Source organism: Callithrix jacchus, chromosome 10 (genome assembly GCF_049354715.1).
Source record: "Callithrix jacchus isolate 240 chromosome 10, calJac240_pri, whole genome shotgun sequence".
In the NCBI taxonomy this organism is placed as follows: Eukaryota; Metazoa; Chordata; class Mammalia; order Primates; family Cebidae; genus Callithrix; species Callithrix jacchus.
Genome location: NC_133511.1, coordinates 34,219,048 through 34,243,203, shown reverse-complemented (window position 1 = coordinate 34,243,203; position 24,156 = coordinate 34,219,048). Strand labels below are relative to the sequence as shown.

The window sequence follows — 24,156 nt, the reverse complement described above, 5'->3', positions numbered from 1 at the left end:
AAAAAGAAACTGGTAGCATCCCTCGCTGTGCCACAGCTACTAGAGGTGCACCGCAGACAAGCAGGGTCTGGAGCGGACCTCAGCAGTCGTACAGCGAAGGGGCTAGACTGGTAGAAGGAAAACCAAGCAACAGAAATACTTCATCATCAACATTCTGGGTGTCCACTCAGAGACCCAAACGAAAAGTCAGCAACTACGCAGACGACCAGCAGACAAATCCACAAAGATGGGAAGAAACCAGCGCAAAAAGGAGGAAAACACCCGAAACCAGAACACCTCGCCTCCTAGAAAGGACCAAAACTCCTCACCAGCAAGGGAGCAAAGCTGGACGGAGAATGACTGTGACAAAATGACGGAATTAGACTTCAGAAGATGGATAATGAGAAACTTTTGTGAGCTAAAAGATCATGTATTAAATCAAAGCAAAGAAACTAAGAACCTTGAAAAAAGATTTGAAAAAAGATTCGAGAAAATGATAACAAGAATGGATACCTTAGAGAGGAATATGACTGAATTAAAGGAGCTGAAAAACACAATACAAGAACTTCGCGAAGCAAACACAAGTTTCAATAGCCGAATTGACCAAGCAGAAGAAAGAATATCTGAAGTCAAAGACCAACTCAATGAAATAAAGCGAGAAACCAAGATCAGAGAAAAAAGCGCAAAAAGGAATGAACAAAGTCTCCAAGAAATGTGGGACTATGTGAAAAGAACTAACCTACGTTTGACAGGTGTACCAGAAGGGGACGAAGAGAATGAATCCAAGCTGGAAAATACTCTTCAGGACATCATCCAGGAAAATTTCCCCCACCTAGCAAGACAAGCCAACACTCAATTGCAGGAAATACAGAGAACACCACAAAGATATTCCGCAAGAAGAGCAACCCCAAGGCACATAATCGTCAGATTCAACAGGGTTGAAATAAAGGAGAGAACACTAAGGGCAGCCAGAGAGAAAGGTCGGGTCACCCACAAAGGGAAGCCCATCAGACTCACAGCAGATCTCTAGGCAGAAACACTACAAGCCAGAAGAGAGTGGGGGCCAATATTCAACATTCTTAAAGAAAAGAACTTTCAGCCCAGAATTTCATATCCAGCCAAACTGAGCTTCAGAAGTGAAGGAAGAATAAAATCCTTTGCGAACAAGCAAGTACTCAGAGATTTTGTCACCACCAGGCCTGCTTTACAAGAGCTCCTAAAAGAGGCACTACACATAGAAAGGATCAATCAGTACCAGCCATTCCAAAATCACACTGAACGCTAAAGAGCTTCAACATAATGAAGAATCTACAACAACTAACAGGCAAAACAGCCAGCTAGCATCAAAATGGCAGTATCAAATTCACACATAACAATATTAACCCTAAATGTAAATGGACTAAATGCACCAATCAAAAGACACAGACTGGCAAATTGGATAAAAATCCAAAACCCATCAGTGTGCTGTATCCAGGAAACCCATCTCACATGCAAAGATACACAAAGGCTCAAAATAAAGGGATGGAGGAAGATTTACCAAGCTAATGGAGACCAAAAAAAAGCAGGAGTTGCAATTCTCATCTCTGATAAAATTGACTTTAAAGCAACAAAGATCAAAAGAGACAAAGAAGGCCATTACATAATGGTAAAAGGATCGATACAACAAGAAGAGCTAACGATCCTAAACATATAAGGACCCAATGCAGGAGCACCCAGATACATAAGGCAAGTTCTTAATGACTTACAAAAGGACTTAGACTCCCACACAATAATAGTGGGAGACTTTAACACTCCACTGTCAATACTAGACAGGTCAACCAGACAGAAAATCAACAAGGATATCCAGGGCTTGAACTCAGACCTGGAGCAAGAAAACCTGGTGGACATTTACAGAAGTCTCCACCCCAAATCCACAGAATACACATTCTTCTCAGCACCACATAACACCTACTCTAAAATTGACCACATAATTGGAAGTAAAGCACTGCTCAACAAATGCAAAACAACTGAAATCATAACAAACAGCCTCTCAGACCATAGTGCAATCAAGTTAGAACTCAGAATTCAGAAACCGACCCAGAACCACACAGCTTCATGGAAACTGAACAACTGGCTCTTGAATGTTGACTGGGTAAACAACGAAATGAAGGCAGAAATAGAGAAGTTCTTTGAAACCAATGAGAACGAAGACACAACGTGCCAGAACCTCTGGGACACATTTAAAGCAGTCTCTAGAGGAAAGTATATAGCAATAAGTGCCCATATGAGGAGAATGGAGAGATCCAAAATTGACACCCTATCGTCAAAATTGAAAGAGCTAGAGGAGCAAGATCAAAAAAACTCAAAACCCAGCAGAAGACAAGAAATTACTAAGATCAGATCTGAGCTGAAGGAGATTGAGACACGAAAAACCCTTCAAAAAATCAATAAATCCAAGAGCTGGTTTTTTGAAAAGATCAACAAAATAGACAGAACACTAGCCAGATTGATTAAAAAGAAAAGAGAGAACAACCAAATAGATGCAATAAAAAATGATAAAGGGGAAATCACCACGATTCCACAGAAATTCAGACCATCATCAGAGAATATTACAAACAACTATATGCGCATAAACTAGTAAACCTGGAAGAAATGGATAAATTCCTGGACTCCTGTGTCCTCCCAAGCCTAAACCAGGAGGAAGCTGAAACTATGAATAGACCAATAACAAGGTCTGAAGTCGAGGCAGCAATTAAGAGCCTACCTCACAAAAAAAGCCAAGGTCCAGACGGGTTCACAGCCGAATTCTACCAGACACACAAGGAGGAGCTGGTACCATTCCTTCTAAAACTATTTCAAACAATCCAAAAAGAGGGAATCCTTCCCAAATCATTTTATGAGACCAACATCATCCTGATACCAAAACCCGGCAGAGACCCAACGAGAAAAGAAAACTTCAGGCCAATATCCATGATGAACATAGATGCAAAAATCTTCAATAAAATATTGGCAAGCCGATTGCAACAGCAAATCAAAAAACTTATTCATCACGATCAAGTAGGATTCATCCCGGGGATGCAAGGCTGGTTCAACATACGCAAGTCTATCAACGTAATTCACCACATAAACAGAACAAAAAACAAAAACCACATGATTATCTCAATTGACGCAGAGAAGGCATTTGACAAAATTCAACAGCCCTTTATGCTAAAAACCCTCAATAAACTCGGTATCGATGGAACGTATCTCAAAGTAATAAAAGCTATTTATGACAAACCAACAGCCAATATCATACTGAATGGGCAAAAACTGGAAGCATTCCCTTTGAAATATGGCACTAGACAAGGATGCCCTCTTTCACCACTCCTATTCAATATAGTTCTGGAAGTTCTAGCCATAGCAATCAGGCAAGAAAAAGAAATAAAGGGTATTCAAATAGGAAAGGAGGAAGCCAAATTGTCTCTATTTGCAGACGACATGATAGTATACCTAGAAGACCCCATCACCTCAGCCCAAAAACTCCTGAAACTGATAAGCAACTTCAGCAAAGTCTCAGGATATAAAATCAATGTGCAAAAATCACAAGCATTCATCTACACCAATAACAGACTTAAAGAAAGCCAAATCAAGAACGAACTGCCATTCACAATTGCTACAAAAAGAATAAAATACCTTGGAATACAACTCACAAGGAACGTAAGGGACCTCTTCAAGGAGAACTACAAACCACTGCTCAACGAAATCAGAGAGGACACAAACAGATGGAGAAACATTCCACGTTCATGGTTAGGAAGAATTAACGTCGTGAAAATGGCTATACTGCCCAAAGTAATTTACAGAATCAATGCTATCCCCATCAAGCTACCATTGACTTTCTTCACAGAACTGGAAAAAACCACCATGAACTTCATATGGAACCAAAAGAGAGCCAGCATAGCCAAGTCAATTCTAAGCAAAAAGAACACAGCGGGGGGCATCACACTACCAGATTTCAAACTATACTACAAGGCTACAGTAATCAAAACAGCATGGTACTGGTACCAAAACAGAGATACAGACCAATGGAACAAAACAGAGGCACCGGAGGCAACACAACATATCTACAACTATACAATCTTTGATAAACCTGACGAAAACAAGCAATGGGGAAAGGATTCCCTGTTTAACAAATGGTGTTGGGAGAACTGGCTAGCCATGTGCAGAAAGCAGAAACTGGACCCCTTCCTGACACCTTACACTAAAATTAACTCCAGATGGATTAAAGACTTAAACATAAGACCTGGCACCATGAAAACCCTAGAAGGAAATCTAGGCAAAACTATCCAGGACATAGGAGTAGGCAAGGACTTCATGAACAAAACACCAAAAGCATTGGCAACAAAAGCCAAAATAGACAAATGGGACCTAATGAAACTCCACAGCTTCTGCACGGCAAAAGAAACAGTCACTAGAGTGGATCGGCAACCAACAGAATGGGAAAACATTTTTGCAGTTTACCCATCTGACAAAGGGCTGATATCCAGAATTTACAAAGAACTCAAACGGATTTACAGGAAAAAAACAAACAAGCCCATTCAAAAGTGGGCAAAGGATATGAACAGACACTTTACGAAAGAAGACATATATGAGGCCAACAATCATATGAAAAAATGCTCATCGTCACTGGTCATCAGAGAGATGCAAATCAAAACCACACTGAGATACCATTTCACGCCAGTTAGAATGGTGATCATTAAAAAATCTGGAGACAACAGATGCTGGAGAGGATGTGGAGAAAAAGGAACACTTTTACACTGTTGGTGGGAGTGTAAATTAGTTCAACCATTGTGGAAGACAGTGTGGCGATTCCTCAAGGCCTTAGAAATAGAAATTCCATTTGACCCAGCAATCCCATTACTGGGTATATATCCAAAAGACTATAAATCGTTCTACTATAAGGACACATGTACACGAATGTTCATTGCAGCACTGTTTACAATTGCAAAGACCTGGAATCAACCAAAATGCCTACTGATAATAGACTGGATTGGAAAAATGTGGCACATATACACCATGGAATATTATGCAGCAATCAGAAATGATGAGTTTGTGTCGTTTGTAGGGACATGGATGAGTCTGGAGAACGTCATCCTCAGCAAACTGACACAAGAACAGAAAATGAAACACCGCATATTCTCACTCATAGGCTGGTGATGAAAAATGAGAACACATGGACACAGAAAGGGGAGTACTAAACACTGGGGTCTATTGGGGGGAAAGTGGGAGGGCCAGTGGGAGGGGGAGGTGGGGAGGGATAGCCTGGGGAGAAATGCCAAATGTGGGTGAAGGGGAGAAGGAAAGAAAAGCACACTGCCATGTGTGTTCCTATGCAACTGTCTTGCATGCTCTGCTCATGTACCCCAAAACCTAAAATCCAATAAAAAATTTAAAAAAAAAAATCATAAAGCTCTCCAACCAAATAAATCTTGCATATGTATATAAAATAAACTAAAATTCTGTCCTAATGCTAATACAGTACTTTGAGCATTCCCCTCTGAAAGCTCCTGTTCCAATATATCACACCCCAAATCAATTATACTATAATTATAAATAATTCTCTCATCCAAAACCTATGTTGATTCAACTTTGAAGGCCCTAAATTTCCAGAAGTGTAAAAGTCTATATTTCTTTCTTTTTTTCTCAAATTTTAAACTTCCACTTAAAGATTCTATGCATTTAATGTACCTTAACCATTTAAAGCAAGGGAATGAAAAGGTCTAGATGGGTTCATACAATCCCATAAACAGACAGGTTTGGTCCTGGCCTTTTTATTAGCACTTAATAAGATTACACGTGCAAGCATCCCCGCCCCAGTGAGAATGTCCTCTAGGTCACCCGGATCAAAAGGAGAAGGTATCAAGCGTGCAGGAATGCAGCTCAAAACACTTTGCCCAACCACACTCCCACAGGAAACAGCAGTGATAAATTTTTAGTAATAAACAAAAGTTTTACTTAGCTATACTAATACTTAGGGTTGGTTAATTTTGTGCCAACCACCACAGCCATACAATTAACCAGGGCTAATAAAACGCACTGTAAAGAGTGTTTTAGGTCTGCTCTCAATAAAGCTAACCTCCATCTAAGTTGTAAAAAACTCTAGCTGAAATAAAATATACTACAAAAGTGGCTTTAATATCTTGAAGACACAATAGCTAAGACCCAAACTGCGATTAGATATTCCACTATGCTTAGCCCTAAACCTTAATAGTCACATTAACAAGACTATTCATCAGAGCACTACAAGCAACAGCTTAAAATTCAAAGGACTTGGCGTGCTTACATCCTTCGAGAGGAGCCTGTTCTACAACTGATAAACTCCAGTACACCTCACCACCTCTTGCCCCCAGCCTATATACTGCCATCTTCAGCAAACCCTAAAAAGGTCAGAGTAACCACAAGTACATACATACAAAGTTAGATCAAGGTGTAGCCCATGAGATGTGAAGAAATGGGCTACATTTTCTATACCCAGAAAAAGTCACGATAGACTTTATGAAATCTAAAGACTTAAGGAGGATTTAGCAGTAAACCAAGAATAGGGTGCTTGGTTGAATAAGGCCATGAAGCAAGCACACACCGCCCATCACTCTCCTCGAGTGCTACTCTACAAATCACTATTACGGATACTTTTCTTCACATGTATAGAGGAGACAAGTCATAACATGGAAAGTGTACTGGAAAGCGCACTTGGAAAAACCAAAGTGTTGCTTAACCCAAAGCATCTGGCTTACACCTGGACGACTCCATCATAACCTGACCACTTTGAGCCACATCTAGCTCCAAACTGCTAAAAATACTATAAAACTACCTTAATCAAACCATTTACCCTAGACAAAAGTATAGGGGATAGAAATTCCTATCCTGTCAAAATAGACATCGTACCATAAGGGAAAGATTAAAGAACCGTATTAAGCACTAAAAAGCAAAGGCAAGCCCTTGTACCTTCGGCATAATGCATTCACTAGAACCAACTTCACATGGAGAACTCTAGTTAAGTCCCCCAAAACCAGACGAGCTACCCAAGAACAGCTGAAAGAGTACACTCACCTGCATGGCAAAACAGTGAGAAGATTCACGTGTAGCATTAACAAGCCTATCAAGCCTGGTGATAGCTAGTTGTCCAAGAGAGAATCTTAGTTCAACTTTAAACTTCCACAGAACTATTTAATCTGCCTATAAGTTTAAACTGTTAAAGAGGGACAGCTCTTTAGACTCTAGGAAACAATCTTCCCCCAGAGAGTAAAAAATGCCATCACTACAGTTGGCTCAACATCGAGCTATCTTTAATCTAATCACCCTAACTCCTAACATCACATTGGACTAATCTATTACTCAATAGAAGCAATAGTGTTAATATAAGTAACACAAAAACATTCTCTATTGCATAAGCTTACATCAGACTGGAATAACCCACTGACAGTTAACAGGCCAATATTAATAAATGATTTAATAAACATCTTATTACCTTCACTGTTAACACAGGCATGCTCTAAGGAAAGATTACAAAAAGTCAAAGCAACCTGGCAAACCTTACCCCGCCTGTTTACCAAAAACATCACCTCTAGCATTACTAGTATTAGAGGCACTGCCTGCCCAATGACAAATGTTTAATGGCCACAGTACTTGACCGTTCAAAGGTAACATAATCACCTGTTCCCTTAATAGGGACTTGTATAAATGGCCACATGAGGATTCAGCTCTCTCTTACTTTCCATCAGTGAAACTGACCCATCCATGAAGAGGCAGATAGAAATAAATAAGATGAGAAGACCCTATGGAGCGTTAATAATTAATGCAAATAAAACTCAAACCTACAGGCCCTAGCATATTATCCCTGCATTAAAATTTTTGGTTGGGGTGACCTCAGAGCATAATTCAACCTCCAAAATGACCTAAACTAAGACTGCACTAGTCTAAGTGAGCTATTATTTATTGACACAATAATTTGATCACTAGGAATAACAGCACAATCCTATTCTAGAGACCATATCAACAAAAGAGTTTAAGACCTCGATGTTGGATCAGGACATCCTAATGGTGTAGCTGCTATTAAGGGCTCATTTGTTCAACGATTAAAGTCCTATGAGATCTGAGTTCAGACAGGAGTAATCCAGGTTGGTTTCTATCTATTTAGCATTCTCCTAGTATGAAAGGACAAGAAAAATAGGGCCCACTCCACAAAGCGCGCTGGCTCCGCAGATGACACAATCTCAATCTAATAAATCATCACAATACCCTACCCAAGAACAGGGTTTGCTAAGATGGGACAGCCCAGCAATTGCATGAAACTTAAAACTTTATAAACAGAGGTTCAAATCCTCTTCTTAAAAACATGCCTATTATTAATCTTCTCCTGCTTATTGTCCCTACTCTTATCGCTACAGCATTCTCTACACTCATCAAACAAAAATCTTAGGCTATACACAACTACACAAAGAACCCAACATTGTAGGTCCCTACGGACTGCTTCAACCATTCACTGATGCAACAGAACTTTTCAGCAAAGAACCCTTGCGGTCCTTAACATCCACTATTACCCTATATATTATCGCTCCAACCCTAGCCTTCTCTATCACCTTTCTCTTATGAACCCCCCTCCCTACACCAGACCCTCTAATTAATTTTAATATAGGTCTCCTATTTATACTAGCCACATCTGTTTCCCACATTGCCCTTACTATCTTCACAGGAACTCCTACCACAATGCTAAGTTCACACTGATTCCTTATCTGAACAGGCCTAGAAATAAACATACCAGCCCTTATCCCAATCTTAATGAAAATAATTACCACTCTACAGAGGCAGCTAGCAAGTACATTCTTGCACAAGCAACTGTATCTATAATTCTCATGATAGGCATCCCTTCCAATAACCTATCCTCAGGACAATGAACAGTAATAAATATTATCAATCAATTCTCATCTTTAATAATAATAGTGGCTTCAATAATAAAACTAGGAATAGCCCCCTTTCACTTCTAAGTCTAAGAAGGGACCCAAGGGCTCTCTATAATGTCTGGAATACTCCACTTCACATGACAAAAACTAGCCCCTATCTCAATTATATTTCAAATCTTCCCATCAACAAACCCAAATATCCTATCTGTCACAATTTTATACATTATAATGGGTGGCTGAGGAGGACTTAATCAAATATAACTACATAAAATCCTAGCTTACTCCCCAATCACTCACATAGGTTGAATAATAGCGGTACTAATTTGTAACCCAAACATTACCACTCTAAACCTGATTATTTACCTTATTCTAACGACAGTCACATTTGTAACACTCAGGATGAGTATAAGCACCAGAACCCTAGCGCTATCCCATGCCCGAAACAAATTAATATGATTAATACCTATAATTCCACTAATCTACTATCCCTGGGAGGCCTACCCCCATTAACAAGATTCCTGCCTAAATGAATTATCATCCAAGAGTATACCAAAAAATTGCCTTATCACCCCAACCATTATAGCTATCATAACGCTACTCAACCTATACTTTTACATACACCTAATTTACTCCATCTCAATAACACTATTCCCCACAACTAATAACATGAAAATAAAATGACAATTCAAAAACACAAGACCCATACTATTTAACCCCACTTGTCATCTCTTCTACCCTCCTCTTACCCATCTCTCCATTAATATTAACTACGACTTAGAAATTTAGGTTAAATAAAACCAAAAGCCTTCAAAGCCCTTAGTATTTAGATTATACTTAATTTCTGTAGCAGACTTAAAGACTGCAAGACTCTATTCTGCATCAATTAAACACAAATGAACCATTTTAACTAAGCCAAGCCCTTAGTAGATTGGTAGGATTCAAACACACAAAAATTTAGTTAACAGCTAAATACCCTAATCAACTGGCTACAATTTACTTCTCCCGCTACTGGGGGAGAAGGGCTGGAGAAGCCCAGGCAGGATTGAAGCTGCTCCTTTGAATTTGCAATTCAATATGAAATATCACCTCAGGGCTGGTAAAAAGAGGCCTCAATTTCTTTCTTTAGATTTACATTCTAATACTTGCTCAGCCATTTTACCCGCCCCCAACCTCCATACCCATGATTCATCAACCAACCACAAAGATATGGGAACCCTATCTATATCTGCCATTCGGTGCATGAGCAGGGATGGTTGGCACCGCTTTGAGCCTCCTAATTTGAGCAGAACTAGGCTAGCCAGGGACTCTGCTAGAAGATGATGAGATCTCCAATGTTATTGTTACTGCCCACGAATTTGTTATAATCTTCTTCATAGTAATACCAATTATAATTGGGGGTTTTTGGCAACTGGCTTGTCCCTCTAATAACTGGTATGCCTGACATGGCATACCCCCGAATAAATAATAAAAGCTTCTGACTTCTCCCCACATCCTTTCTGCTCCTACTTGTATCCTTAATAGTAGAGGCAGGTGCTGGAACTGGTTGAACAGTTTATCTCCCCCGCTTTAGCAGGAAACCTAGCACATGCAGGAGTCTCTGTGGACATGACAATCTTCTTGCTCCACTTGGTAGGCCTCTCCTCTATTTTAGGAGCCATTAACTTTATTACCATAATTATTAACATAAACCCCACAGCTATGTCCCAATATCAAGCATCCCTTTTTCTCTGATTAGTCCTCGTTATCGCAGTCCTTCTCCTCCTTTCCCTCCCTGTCCTAGCCACCGGCATTACTATGCTACTAACTGACCTTAACCTCAACACTAATTTGTTTGCCTCCGCCGGTGGGGTGACCCTATCTTGTACCAGCATTTATTCTGATTTTTTGGTCACCCTGAAGTCTATATCCTTATCCTGCCAGGATTCGGAATAATCAACCATATCATAACGTATTATTCTGGAAAACAAGAACCATTTGGTTACATGGGTATAGTATGAGCCATGGTATCAGTTGGCTTCTTAGGGTTTATCATATGGGCTCACCATATATTTACAGTAGAGACAGACGCAGACACACAAGCGTACTTGACATCTGCTACCATAATTATTGCTATTCCCACTGTGTTAAGGTCTTTAGCTCATTAGCTACCCTGCATGGTGGTAACATCAAATGATCCCCTACAACATTCTGAGCCCTGGTATTCGTTTTCCTTTTCACAGTAAGGAGTTTAATGGGCATCGTATTAGCTAACTCATCACTAGATATTATCTTACATGTCATGTATTATGTTGTAGCCCATTTCTACTACATCCTATCAATAGCAGCAGTGTTTACAATCATAGAAGGCTTTATCTACTGATTCCCTCTATTTTCAGGCTACATACTTAATCGGATATATGCTAAAATCCACTTCACCATTATGTTCATAGGTGTTAATTTAACTTTCTTTCTACAGCCTTTCTTCAGCCTATACGGTATAATTCAACATTACTCCAATTATCCTGATAGATATGCTGTGTGAAATATCTCATCTGTAAGCTCATTTATCTCACTAACACAGTTACACTAATAATCTTTATAATCTGAGAAGCCTTTGCTTCAGAATAAGAAGTACTAACAATTGAACAACCATCCACTTATTTAGAGTGGCTTTACGGCTGCCCATCACCTTACCATATATTTGAGGAGCTAGCCCACGTGAAAGCCTAAACACAAAAAGAATCAAAGCCCCAGAAACTGGTTTCAAGCCAATTCCATAACTTCTATGACTCTCTCGAGAAGATATTAGTAAAATTATTACATAACTTTGTCAAAGTTAATTTATAGGTTAAATCTTATATGTCTTAATGGCTCATCCAATTCAATTAGGTCTTCAACATGCTACATCCCCTATTGTAGAACTACTGACCTTCTATGACCATGCTCTTATACTTATTTTCATAATTAGTTCCCGGGTCCTACATATTATCTCCCTAATACTGACAACAAAACTCATACTAGCACCATAAATGCCAAGAAATTGAGACTGTATAAACTATTTTTCCCGCCATTACCCTAATTTTAATTGCCCTTCCATATCTACCTATTCTGCACATAACTGATGAGATTAACAACTCTTCTCTCACTGTCAAAGCAATTGGCGACCAACGATATTGAAGTTACAAGTATAACTGACTACGAAGAGCTAGGCTTCGATACTTACATAATTCCAACAGCAGACTTAAAGCCAGGAGAACTTCAACTCATCGAAGTTGATAACCTAACAATCCTCTCAACAGAAATCCCTATCCGCATATTAATCTCATCTGAAAATGTCCTGCACTCATGAACTGTCTCCTCATTAGGTAGGCCTCAAAACAGATGCAATCCCTGGATGCTTAAATCAAACTACCTTAACTGTCACACAACCAGGCCTTTACTATGGACAATACTCAAAAATTTGTGGATTTAACCACAGTTTTATACTTACTGTTCTAGAATTAACTCCCTGAGGATAGGGTGAAACCTGATCCACGTCTACACTATAATATTACTATTAAGCTAATCTAGCATTAGATACCTTTTAAGTTAAAGGCTGAGGGGATCTGCAACTCTCTGTAGTGAATGCCTCTACTAGATGCTTCCACATGAGCCACTGTCATCCCGCCAATAACTGTAACTTTATTTTTCATTATTCAGTAAATTACCAAATTTCATTTATTACATACCTCCTGCACCAAAAACAAAATGCAAAATCATAAACCCCCTGAGAATTAAAATGAATAAAAATCTATTCATCTCTTTTATTACCCCAAAAACTCTAAGCCTACCCATAGTAATATTAATCATTTTATTCCCCACCATACTATTTCCAACCTCTAGTCATTTAGTCAGTAACTGGTTAACTTCCATTCAGCAATGACTAATCCAACTTGTACTAAAACGAATTCATAATGTTAAAGGGCAAACCTGATCCCTTATACTGATCTCCCTAATTCTCTTTACTGCTTCGACCAACCTCCTCAGGCTCCTACCCCATTCATCTACACCAACTACCCAAGTATCAATAAATCTAGGTATAGCAATCCCCCTACAAGCTGGCGCAGTAATTATAGACTTCTGCTTTAAGACGAAAGCTTCCTTCTGTCACAAGGCATTTATGTCCATTCCACTTATCCCTATGTTAGGAGCTCTCTCAGCCCTCCTAATAACATCTGGTCTGGCCATATGATTTCACTTTAACTCTATCACCCTTTTAACCCTAGGCTGACTGACCAGTACCCTGACAATATACCAATGATGACGTGACATTATCCGAAAAAGTACATTCCAAGGCCACCACACATTCATCATCCAAAAAGGCCTCCAATATGGAATAACTCTATATATTATCTAAGAAGTATTGTTTTTTGCTGGCTTCTTCTGAGCATTCTACCTCTCTAGTCTAGCCCTGACTCCAAAATTAGGAGGGTATTGACCCCCAACAGGAACTTTTCCCCTCAACCCCTTAGAAGTCCCCCTCCTAAATACATCTGTATTACTCCCATCAGGAGGTTCAATTGTTTGAGTCCACCACAGCTTAACAGAAGGTAATCGAAAACAAATACTTCAAGCATTATCAATCACAATTACTTTAAATATTTACTTTGTCCTCCTACAAACCTCAGAAAATTTTGAGGCCCCCCTTTACTATCTCTGAGGGGATCAACAGCTGAACATTTTATAGCCACAGGGTTTCACGGATGTCACATTATTGGATCAACATTTCTCACTATCTGCCTCCTCCGCCAATTAAAATTCCACTTTACAGATCAACCACTTTGGTTTTGAAGCTGCTGCTGGATATTGACACTTCGTAGATGTAGTATGACTATTATTCTATGTCTCTATTGATGAGGGTCACACTCTCTTAGTACAAACACTGCCACTGAGTTTCGGTCAATTAGCCTCAGTAATGCCCTAAAGAGAGTAATTAACCTAACACTAGCCCTAGTGACTGACACCTTACTGGCCATCTTACTAATAATAATTGCATTTTGACTCCCACAATTTAATATCTGTGTAGAAAAATCCAACCCCTATGAATGCAGATTTGACCTAATAGCCTCTGCCCACCCCGCTTTTTCCATGAAATTCTTTCTAGTGGACATCACGTTCCTACTCTTTGACTTAGAAATTGCTCTACTACTGCCTCTGCCATGAGCCCTTTAAACAATCAACCTAAAACTAATAATCAGTACAGCTCTTATACTAGTGACCATTTTAATTCTAGACTTGACCTATGAATAAGCCCAAAAAGGGCTTATTGACTGAATTGAATTGTAAGTCAAAATAAATGATTTTGACTCATTAGATTAAGGTAGACCATAATTATCAAATGCCTTCTATTTATATCAACATTAGCATATACCATATCATTGCTAGGAGTATTGGTCTATCAATCCCACCTAATATCATCCCTGCTATGCCTAGAAGGCATAATACTATCAATGTTTATCATAAATGCTCCTATAACTTTAAACACACATTTCGCTCTAGTATCCATAATACCCATTACCTTCCTAGTATTTGCTGCCTGTGAGGTTGCAGTGGGCCTCACATTACTAGTTTCAATATCCAATATATGTGGCCTAGATTATGTACAAAATCTAAATTACTTCAATGCTAAAATTTGTTATTCTAATAATTATACTATTACCAATGACATGATGCTCTAAAAATTCTATAATCTGAATCCACATGGTTACCCACAGTCTACTCATCAGCCTACTATTTTTTAATAAATTCACCAATAACTCATCCAACTTCTCATTAATCTTATCTTCTGACGTCACTCCTTCTAATCTTAACAACCTGACTGCTGCCTCTTATAATCCTAGCAAGCCAATTTCATCTGTCCAATGAATCACTCCCAAGAAAAAAACTCTGTATTTCTGTACTGATCTTCCTACAGACTTTTTTTTTTTTTTTTGAGACAGAGTTTCACTGTTGTTACCCAGACTGGAGTGCAATGGCTCGATCTCGGCTCACCGCAACCTCCGCCTTCTGGGTTCAAGCAATTCTGCCGCCTCGGCCTCCCGAGTAGCTGGGACTACAGGCACGCACCACCATGCCTAGCTAATTTTTTGTATTTTTAGTAGAGACAGGGTTTCACCTCGTTGACCAGGAAGGTCTCAATCTCTTGACCTACAGACTTTTTAAATACAACATTTACAGCCACAGAACTATATTTTATATCCTCTTTGAAACCAATGTTTCAGGATACTCCTCAGTAGCCATCGCCATAGTATAGCCAAAAACAACCATCATGCCACCCAAATAAATCAAAAAGATTATCAGCCCCACAAAAAAAAACAACAAAATTCAACACAATACCACAACCTACAGCACTACTAATAATTAGTCCCAGACCTCCATAGATAGGAGAAAGTTTCAAAGGGAAACCTACAAACCCTACAACCAAAATAATACTTAATAAAAACATAGTATATGCCATTATAGTCCTACATGGACTATAACCATAACTAATGACAGGAAAAATCATCATTGTATTTCAGTTAAAAGAACATTAATGACCAATGCTTGCAAAACACACCAATAAAAATTAATAATCACTCATTCATTGACCTTCCCACACCAACTAACACTGCTATATGATGAAATTTTGGGTCACTTCTTGGTGCCTGCATAACCCTCTAGATCATTACAGGGTTATTTTTAGCCAGGTACTACACATCAGACACTTCAACTGCTTTCCTTTCAGTCACTCACATCTGCCAAGATGTAAACTATGGTTGAATGGTTAACTATCTTCATGCTAACAGCACTTCAATATTTTTCATCTGTCTGTTCTTACAAATCGGTCGAGGCTTATACTACAGCTCATTCGCATTCCTAGAGACCTGAAGTCCTGGCACTATCCTCCTACTCACAACCATAGTGACAATATTCACAGGCTACATGCTTCCATGAGGCCAGATATCATTCTGAGGTGCTACAGTGATTACAAATTTACTGTCAGCCATCCCATATATTAGAACTGACCTTATACAATGAATCTGATGCGAATTCTCAGTTGACAAAGCCACCCTTACACAATTTTTTGCTTTCCCTTTCATCTTAACCTTCATCAACACAGATCTAGTAGCTTTTCACCTTATTCCTACATGAAACAGGCTTAGAACACAAGTGGGAGAGGAACACGAAGTCAGAGATAGGTTTTGCTCTTACCTGCATAGCAGCTTCATTGGCAGCATCCCAGGCGCTAACGGAGTCACCGGGGTCTGTGGCGCGACAGCGGGGTCCGAGGCACTTCAGCGGCGGTGTCCCAGGCGCGGATGGCATCTGCAGCGCGGTTGATGCATCGGGAGTGTCGGCGGCGCGGTAGGCTCGTCGGAGGCATCCGCGGCTCAGTCAGCGGTTTGGCGGCGTCCCAGGCGATGACAGCGTCAGTGGCATCGGCGGCACGACGGCGCCTTGGTGGCGCCCCCAGCTCGGTCTGCGTCAGCGGCATCTGCGGTGTGTCAGGGATGTCCGCGGTGCGGTCGGCGCGTTGGCGGCATCTGCCTCGCGACGGCGTCCCAGGCGCGGATGGCATCGGCGGCGCGGTCGGCACATTGGAAGTGTCCGCGGCGCAGTAGACTCGTCTGGGTCGGCGGCGTCCCAGGCGCTGACAGTGTCAGTGGTGTCGGCGGCGCGTCGGGGGCATCAGCGGCTTCGGAGGTGCGGTCCTCGCGTCGGTGGCGTCCACGCATCGGGGGCGTCCGCGGTGAGGTCGGCGCGTCAGGGGCGTACATGGCGCATCGGCGGCGTCCTCGAGGTCTGCAGCGCGACGGCGGCATCCGAGGTGCGGATGGAATCGACGGCGCAGTTGGCGCGTAGGTAATGTCGGTGGCGCGGTACGCTCGTCGGGGCAGCCTCGGCGCGGTCAGCGGGTCCGCGGCGTCCCAGGCGCTGACAGCGTCCGTGGCGTCGGCAGCGTGGTCTGCCATCGGGAGCATCAGCGGCGTCGGCGGCGCTGTCCGCGCGTCGGGGGAGTCCAGAGGGTTTGCGGCGTCTGGGCGTCAGGGGCGTCGGCGGCTAGGTCGGCGAGTCAGGGGCGTCCGTGGCACGTCGGCGGCGTCCGCGGGGTCTGCAGCGCGACGGCAGCGTCCGAGGCGCGGTTGGCGCGTCGGGGGCGTCCGCCGCGCGGTTGGCGTCAGCGGCATCGGCGTGTCAGGGACGTCCTCGACGCGGTCGGCGCGTCCAGAGGGTCTGCGGCGCTTTGGCGGCGTCCGTGGGGTCTGCGGCGCGGTAGGCGCGGGCCGTTGCGTCGACGGCGCGCTGAGTTAGGGTTTACCGACATCCGCACAGCGTTTCCTAGGTGAGTGCCGCGGCGGGGCGGGGAGGCGGCGGGGATCTGCACTGAAAGTTAAAGGTTTAGTAGGAAGTCAAGGTTTAGAGGGAAGTCCACCCAGCCTTTCCGAGGTGAGGGCGCCGCTCCAAGCCGGGAGAGCGGTGAGTCCAGGACCCGCGGCGCACAGCTGGGTCGATGTGCGCGCCCGGGGCCTCCACAACTTTTGCTGTTTCAGCGGGGCGGGTGCGCCCGGCCCCTCGAGCGCTTAAGTTCCCTGAGTTGGATTCCTCGTCTGCCGCTGCCAGACGCAGCCCTGCTCTCGTGGGCTCTGGGGAAGAAATTCGCGGGCGGGTCTTCCTGTGGCATCCCAGCGGGTGGAGGGATGGAGCAGCTTCGGGGGCACATCCTCCTAGATCTGGTGGAGGGCATTAACCCTTTGCCCCACTGTTGAGGCCAGAAATCCGTTCCCTCTAGGACCTGAGGAGCAAGAAATCTCAAGCCCCAAATTTGCAAAGTTGGGGTCTTTATTGGCCTCCAGGATTCCGCACCTGGCGTTGTCTCCAGCCTCGCGGTGGGCAACCCAGGTGTGCCAGATCCAAGATGCACTAGGGGAGCATTTGTGGCTACAAATCGCCTCAGGACTAGCGGGGCAAATCTCAAATTAACCGCAGGATTTCCAGTAGGTTGGACTGTGGTGCTGCTGTTTGCACTCCAAAGAGTTGTTGTAGCTTCCCTGTGTCTGCTTTGGGAGCTTCTCAGATCATCTCGTTTGGCATCCTCTCACAGAAGAGTTAAGACTTTTGGAATGCTTTCCTGGCTTTGGTTCTGTCTTTTGCTGCTTTAGCTGCTTTCAAAAGGAAGTCTTTTCTTGCAGTGCTGTCTTTTCTTTGACTGCCAGTACTTGACGAAGTTAAAGAAAAGTAATCTGCTGGTAGTTTTTAATCTTTGTTCTGAGCTGATACGCGTTAGTAGATTTCTTTTGTTTTTAAATTTTATTGGTAAAATTTCACCTGTGAACCAGAAGCTCGTTTTTTCTCTTCTAAAATGTTAGCTTTAAGATTTCTGAGAACTTTGTGTCAAAGAAATCTTGGAAAAGTTACTGAAGTCTACAGAAGAAGCTCACAATTTTAAATGTGCAGTTGGTCCCGGGGCAGTGGATCACAGCTGTAATCTCAGCACTTCGGAGGCCAAGGTGAGCAGATCAGTTGAGCCCAGGAGTTCCAGACCAGCCTGGGCAATGTGGCAAAACCCCATCTCTACTGAAAAAACAAAAATCAGCTGTGTGTGGTGGTGTGTGCCTGTAGTCCTAGCTACGCAGCAGGCCGAGATCGGGGGAGGATCACCAGAGCCTGGGAGGTTGAGATTACAGTGAGCCATGATCATGCTAGTGCACTCAGGCCTGGATGGCAGAGCGAGAGCCTGTCTCAAGAAACGAAAAAAAAAAAAAAAAAATACAGGTAATAAATTTACACTAAGTAAATTTCGCCACAAATCAAGAAATAGAACATTACTAGATTGGTGTATATATGTAGGAGTGGCATTGTTGGTTTTAGAGGTATATGAATGACAAAACTTTGGTATCAGTTATTGTTGATCATTTTCACAAAGTGGTTGTACCGTTTAGCAGGGAATATTCTGGTTACCCCACATCTTTGCTGATGCTTGTCAATTAAAAATTATTTTGCCATTCTGGTAGAGGTGCAGTAATATATCGGTGTGGTTTCATTTTGCATTTTCCTGGTATTGAGATTGAGTATTTTTTATTGCCATTTATATGTCCTCCTTTGTGAAGTGCCTGTTCAATCTTTGTATCCTGTTTTCATTGATATGCTTTTCTGTTGATTTGTAATACTTTATTCTGGATGTGCATCCTTTCTAGGATATATGTGTATTATATGTATTACATTTCTCTATTTTTCAAACTGTAGAATGCCTTTTCTCTCTTTTAATGGTGTTTTTACATGAATGGAGATTCTCCAGTTTTGTTTTGGTTTTTTTTTGGTTTTTTTTTTTTTTTTTGAGATGGGATCTCATTCTGTTGTTTAGGCTGCAGTGCAGTGGCACAATCACAGCTCAGTGCAACCTCCACCTCCCAAGGCTCAAGCGATCCTCCCCAGTCAACCTCCTGAGTAACTGAGACCATAGGCGTGTGCCACCATGCCTGGCTAAGTTTGTATTTTTTTGTAGAGATGGGGATTCACCATTTTTCCAGGTTGGTCTCAAACCCTTGGGCTCAAGGAGACTGCCCGCTTCAGCCTCCCAGAGTGCTGGGATTACAGGTTCGAGCCAACCCACCCTCCCATGATTCACTTGGATGTGACTCCTTGATCGAGTGACTGCTTGATCCAGCACCATGTATGGAAAAGATCATCTTTGTCCTTCTGCACTGTGTAGCACATTTTTTCATCAATTGGGTGGCTGTATGGGCATCTGATTGACGAAATCACTGTGGGTCTGTTTCTGGACCAACCTGGGCAACATAGAAAGATCCAATCTCTACAAAAAATAATAAATAATAAGAAATACATGAAATTTTTTAAGTGGGTAGAGCAGATGGAGTCATAGGTGGTAATTTATAAATGATTGTCAATTTCTTGGCTACGTACAGGTGTTGGTAAGTGAGATCTGTTGGGAGTTCAGGCAACATATATTAAGTGAATTCTATGGTGTTCAGAATGATTGCTGGATGTTCGTTGTGACTTCAATTAGATGTTATTTGCGCCTCACAGACCTACAGGTTTTATTTTCTTATTCATTTATTTGTCTTTAAAAATGTTTACAATCTTCCTGTTTAGGCAGTACCTCTTTTATATTTAATTGTTCTTAGGTATACTTAATTACCAGGAAAATTTTATGGATCATATCTAACTGATAAGCCACTTGAAGTAAAGGGCTGATGTGATGTAATGTAGACGATAGGATTCTACATAATAGTTTCAGGAGTATATCGATTAAATTGTTTCTTCTTCTTTTTTTTTTTTTTTCCTTTTGACAGGGTCTTGCTCTGTTGCTGAGGCTGGAGTACAGTGGTGTAGTGGTATGATCGTGGCTCACTGCAGCTTTGACCTCTCAGGCTCAAGCAGCCTCCCACCTCAGCCTTCTTAAGTAGCTGGGACTACAGGCATGCATCACCATGCCTGGCTAATTTTGTATCTTTTGTATGCAGGGTCTTCCTATGGTGCCCAGACTGGTTTGAAACCCCCCAGGCTCAAATGATCCTCCCACCTTGTCATCCCTAAGTTTGATATTACAGGTGTGAGCCATCACACCTGGCCATTTTAGTTTATATTTTTCTAACTTAGAATATTTACTGCCTAATTTATGAATATAATCATTATTTTGATCATTATTTTGTATGTATTTAATCTCATTTTAATGTAAGCTCTTGGAAATTAGAGATCTTGTCTCTTGTTTGCTACTGTGTTCTCAGTACTTGACCTTGCCTAGTATGAAACAGATATTGAAATAATTGTTGAATAAATGAACCACATTCATAAAGTCTCCAAGTATCACAGCATTCACCATCTAACAAATAAAAGAGCTTGTCTAGAGTAGAGTCACAGTTAACCTGCCATACAAGGAAATGTCAATGAAAATCAACCTTTGTATGTGTAGCTGCTAAGATTTGGGGGCTTTTGTTACTGCAGCATAAACTAGCAAAGCTCAGTGAGATGGCTGATAGAATATACATATATAAATAGACCAGATAGACCAGTAGATGAGATTCCAAAGATAGTTCAATCAGTATTAACTAACCACACCCACACTCTCTTAATTTCCTAACAGAAAGAAGGGAATTCCTGTTCATTAAGATCTGTCTCAAAGAGTACTTTGTGAAAACCTATCTGGGTATGCAAGTATTTAATCAGGACCTTTTTTTGTTCCTCCTGCAGGTTGGAGTGCAGTGGGGCCATCATAGCTCACTGTAACCTCTAACTCAAGGCTCAAGCAATCCTCCTGCCTCAGTCTCCCAGGTAGCTGAGACTGCACGTGTGCACCATCATGCTTGGCTAATTTTTTATTTTAAGAGACCGGGTCTTACTATGTTGCCCAGGCTGATCAAGACTGTTGATTGCATACGACAGAAACCCAGCCAACCCTAGTTCTCACCACCTTTTAGTCTGCTCCTTTCTCAGTCTTCCGAGTCTCAACAAATGGCAGTTTCATCCTTCACGTTGCCCAAGCCCCAAATCTTAATGTTAACCTTGATCTCTCTCTTTTATGTCATAGCCTGTATGAAGGCCAATCATGTTCAGACCCAGGTGGAGGTTCCTGCTGACCCAGGCTGTCACTGGCACATTGTCCTTTACTGTCCTCCTGAGGGTGTCTGGAGCTTCAGTGCTGTGTGCTTTGGGCCTCCACGCTGGGGCACCACCGACTCTCACTGTCCAGGGCTTCCAGTGTACTCTCCGAGGCACTGATATAGAATCTTCCCCATTCAGCGCACCAAGAGCAGCCTCACATGGTGTGGGCTGACATGAAGAGGTGCCAGATCCAACAGGTAAAAATCATGAGGCACTGCCAGCTAGATGGGTCAGAGAGTCCTCTATCTATTGGGATTCAGATGAGAAGGGAAGATTCCATAGGCCCTAAACATTGCAGCATGACCAGCCGGTGCCACCCATGAGCTGCAGTGCATGGTCAGGTGGAAGTTATTTGACTTCAGGAGAGGACAGTGTTCTCTTCAGGCCTTTTTCTCAGTGGCTAGATCTACCACCCTCTCCTCTCTCTTCCCCTCTCACCCGCTAGTCTCCATCCCCATTTGACTCTCTGTTTCCACCTTGCTGTTCCTTTTCACCTGCTTTCTCCTCTTCAGCTTTCATAGTTCTCCCATCCACCTGCATTTCCCAGGCTAAGGCCTCTACACTGCCCTGGGTGAGGAGATGTGTCTGGATTTGGGTCATGCCCTCTAGATGTGTCCAGGATGGGGAAACATGGCTCAGCTGCCAGTACAGTGGTTTCAGAGAGTGGCCACTTTTGAATGCCTTTCAATCTCCCATTCTAGAATGGTATAGGACTTAAAATTGATGGGCCACTGTGGAATTCTTGGTTCCTCAGGACCTTGTGATGGACGCCTTCTTTCACTGAGCATTCACAGGGTGGCTATTAGGTGCCTGTCCCTGCGCTGGGCTAGGGGCACCATAATGAGTAAATAGCAGGTCACTACCCCATGGAACCCACCATTGCAGGCATCGAGAGAGGGAGAAAGAAAGCGACGTGACCTGTTTTTGTCCTTCTCATATGGTCACCTGCCAGGTCCTGGGGGAGTGGGAACCAGTGCAAGGAGAGAAGCCCAGTTAGAAAGGCAAAGGGACAATGTCAGACCCAGGGGCTAAGACCCCCACCTGCGCTGCGTAGCTTCTGGAGTGGACAAGGAGCAGCAGGGAAGGTTGTGGCCTGGTATTCTGAGGTTCACTGTTTCATCTCATTCCTGTGGGTGCCAGAACTTGTCCAAAGGGAAGACTCAGTGTCTCTAGCAACATCAGGCTAGAGACAGAAAGTGTCCCGGAGAAGCAGGAAGGATTGTATGTCATGGACACGGTATATGGTTTTATAGTACTGCCTGCCTGCCCCCCCCCCCGCCTCGCTCTCTCTCTCTCCCCTAGTTGGCGTGTTCCTGTTAATGGAAAATATTGGTGAAATATTGGTGGTGTAAATTCCCCTGGATCTCCTCATCTTCATGTAAGTTTGTCTGTTCCCCCATCCCTCCCTCCTTTCCTCCTTTTCCTTCCTTCCTGAGTTTTCTGATCAGGGTCATGTAAGGCTAAAATCCAGAAATGGCCTGGGAATGCTTTATCTCTAGAGCTCAGGCTATTTTTCTGGGTTCACTACATGTATTGAAAGAGTTTCTATTCTTGTTCGTGGAGGACTGAGGGCCCTTTTTCTGTGCTGGCTGTCAGCCAGGAGACACTTTGGCTTCAGAGGCCACCTGCTTTCCTCCTTACCTGTCTTTTCCATCTTTTTCAACCAATCACAACTCATGGAGTGATTCTCAGGCTCCTCCCTTCTCTGACTTCATCTTCTCTAACCAACCACGGAAAGCTCTGTCACCTACGGAGTGATGTGATTCAATCCACTTTATGCAGGTAACCTCACCATCTTCAAGTCATGTAACTGTCATACAACAACATAATCACGGGAATGGTGTCTCATCACCTTAACGGGTTTCAGAGACAAGGGTATGGCATGTTTGGGGACCATTTCAGAAATTCCGTCTACCACAGTTGGTCACTCACATTCCCCCATCTGCAAAATACATGCACCCTCTCCTCTAAAGTTTCCGAATTTCATGTCATTAAAGCATTAGTTCAACCTGAAAAATGTCACATAGACCACATCAGATCCAAAGTTTAAAATCTCATCTAAAACATCCACACCAGGTGTGGATGAGGCTTCTGAGGGCGTCCATTAAATGCAGATCCTTGACATAATTTCCTTACGTCCATCAACCTGTGAAAACTGAACAAACTCCTTATCTGCTCCTAATGTGGAATGGCAGGACAGACACAGAATAACAATTACAGTGATTCTAGTTCAAAAAGAAGGAACATGGAAGGGAGAAGGAAGTCACTGACCCAAAATAGTTTGGAAATGGAGCTGGGCAAAATCCAGCAGGAGGTTCTTATGTAGGATCCACAGTCTGAAACTGACCCTCTGTCCTGTGGGACTTTGCCTCTGGAATATTTGCTCTGCATTTCTTGAAACCATTATTATCTATCTTGTTTTTTTCCCCACTCCTGTGGCTCCTCTCCTTTCTCCTCATGGCAGCATCCTCCGCTTAATTCTTGGTCAGTCATCCCCAGCAGAATTGGTCAGACATTGCCCATGTGTCGATCCTGACTGTCTCCACGAGGGGCTGTCCTTGTAAGCCCGTGCTCCTCTGGGATGGTCTTCACTGACCTGACCTCTCTCAGTCATGATTGCTTTCAGCTGACCTGGCTGGCTTAG

General features: G+C 42.5%; 1 protein-coding gene, 1 non-coding gene and 1 pseudogene across 8 annotated transcripts in view; all 3 read left to right on the top strand.

The window, feature by feature from the left end:
- The first annotated feature begins 6,229 nt into the window (after positions 1–6,229).
- LOC144578215 (18S ribosomal RNA) lies at positions 6,230–6,687 on the top strand. Its single transcript, XR_013523661.1, has one exon. It is a non-coding gene; the product is annotated as an 18S ribosomal RNA (ribosomal RNA).
- Positions 6,688–11,740: 5,053 nt separating this feature from the next.
- Positions 11,741–12,385, top strand: LOC144577910 (cytochrome c oxidase subunit 2 pseudogene; annotated as a pseudogene).
- Positions 12,386–17,060: 4,675 nt separating this feature from the next.
- LOC118145663 (uncharacterized) overlaps positions 17,061–24,156 on the top strand; it is a 45,932-nt gene continuing 38,836 nt past the window's right edge. For 5 of the 7 annotated variants that reach the window (XM_078339883.1, XM_078339885.1, XM_078339881.1 and 2 more), the window contains exons 1-2: positions 17,227–21,709; positions 22,815–22,890. The gene's annotated coding sequence lies outside the window, so the exon portion shown is untranslated. Of the gene's footprint in view, positions 21,710–22,814; positions 22,891–24,156 lie in introns of all 7 variants that reach the window. The other 2 variants (XM_078339884.1, XM_078339882.1) reach the window with 1 other exon arrangement.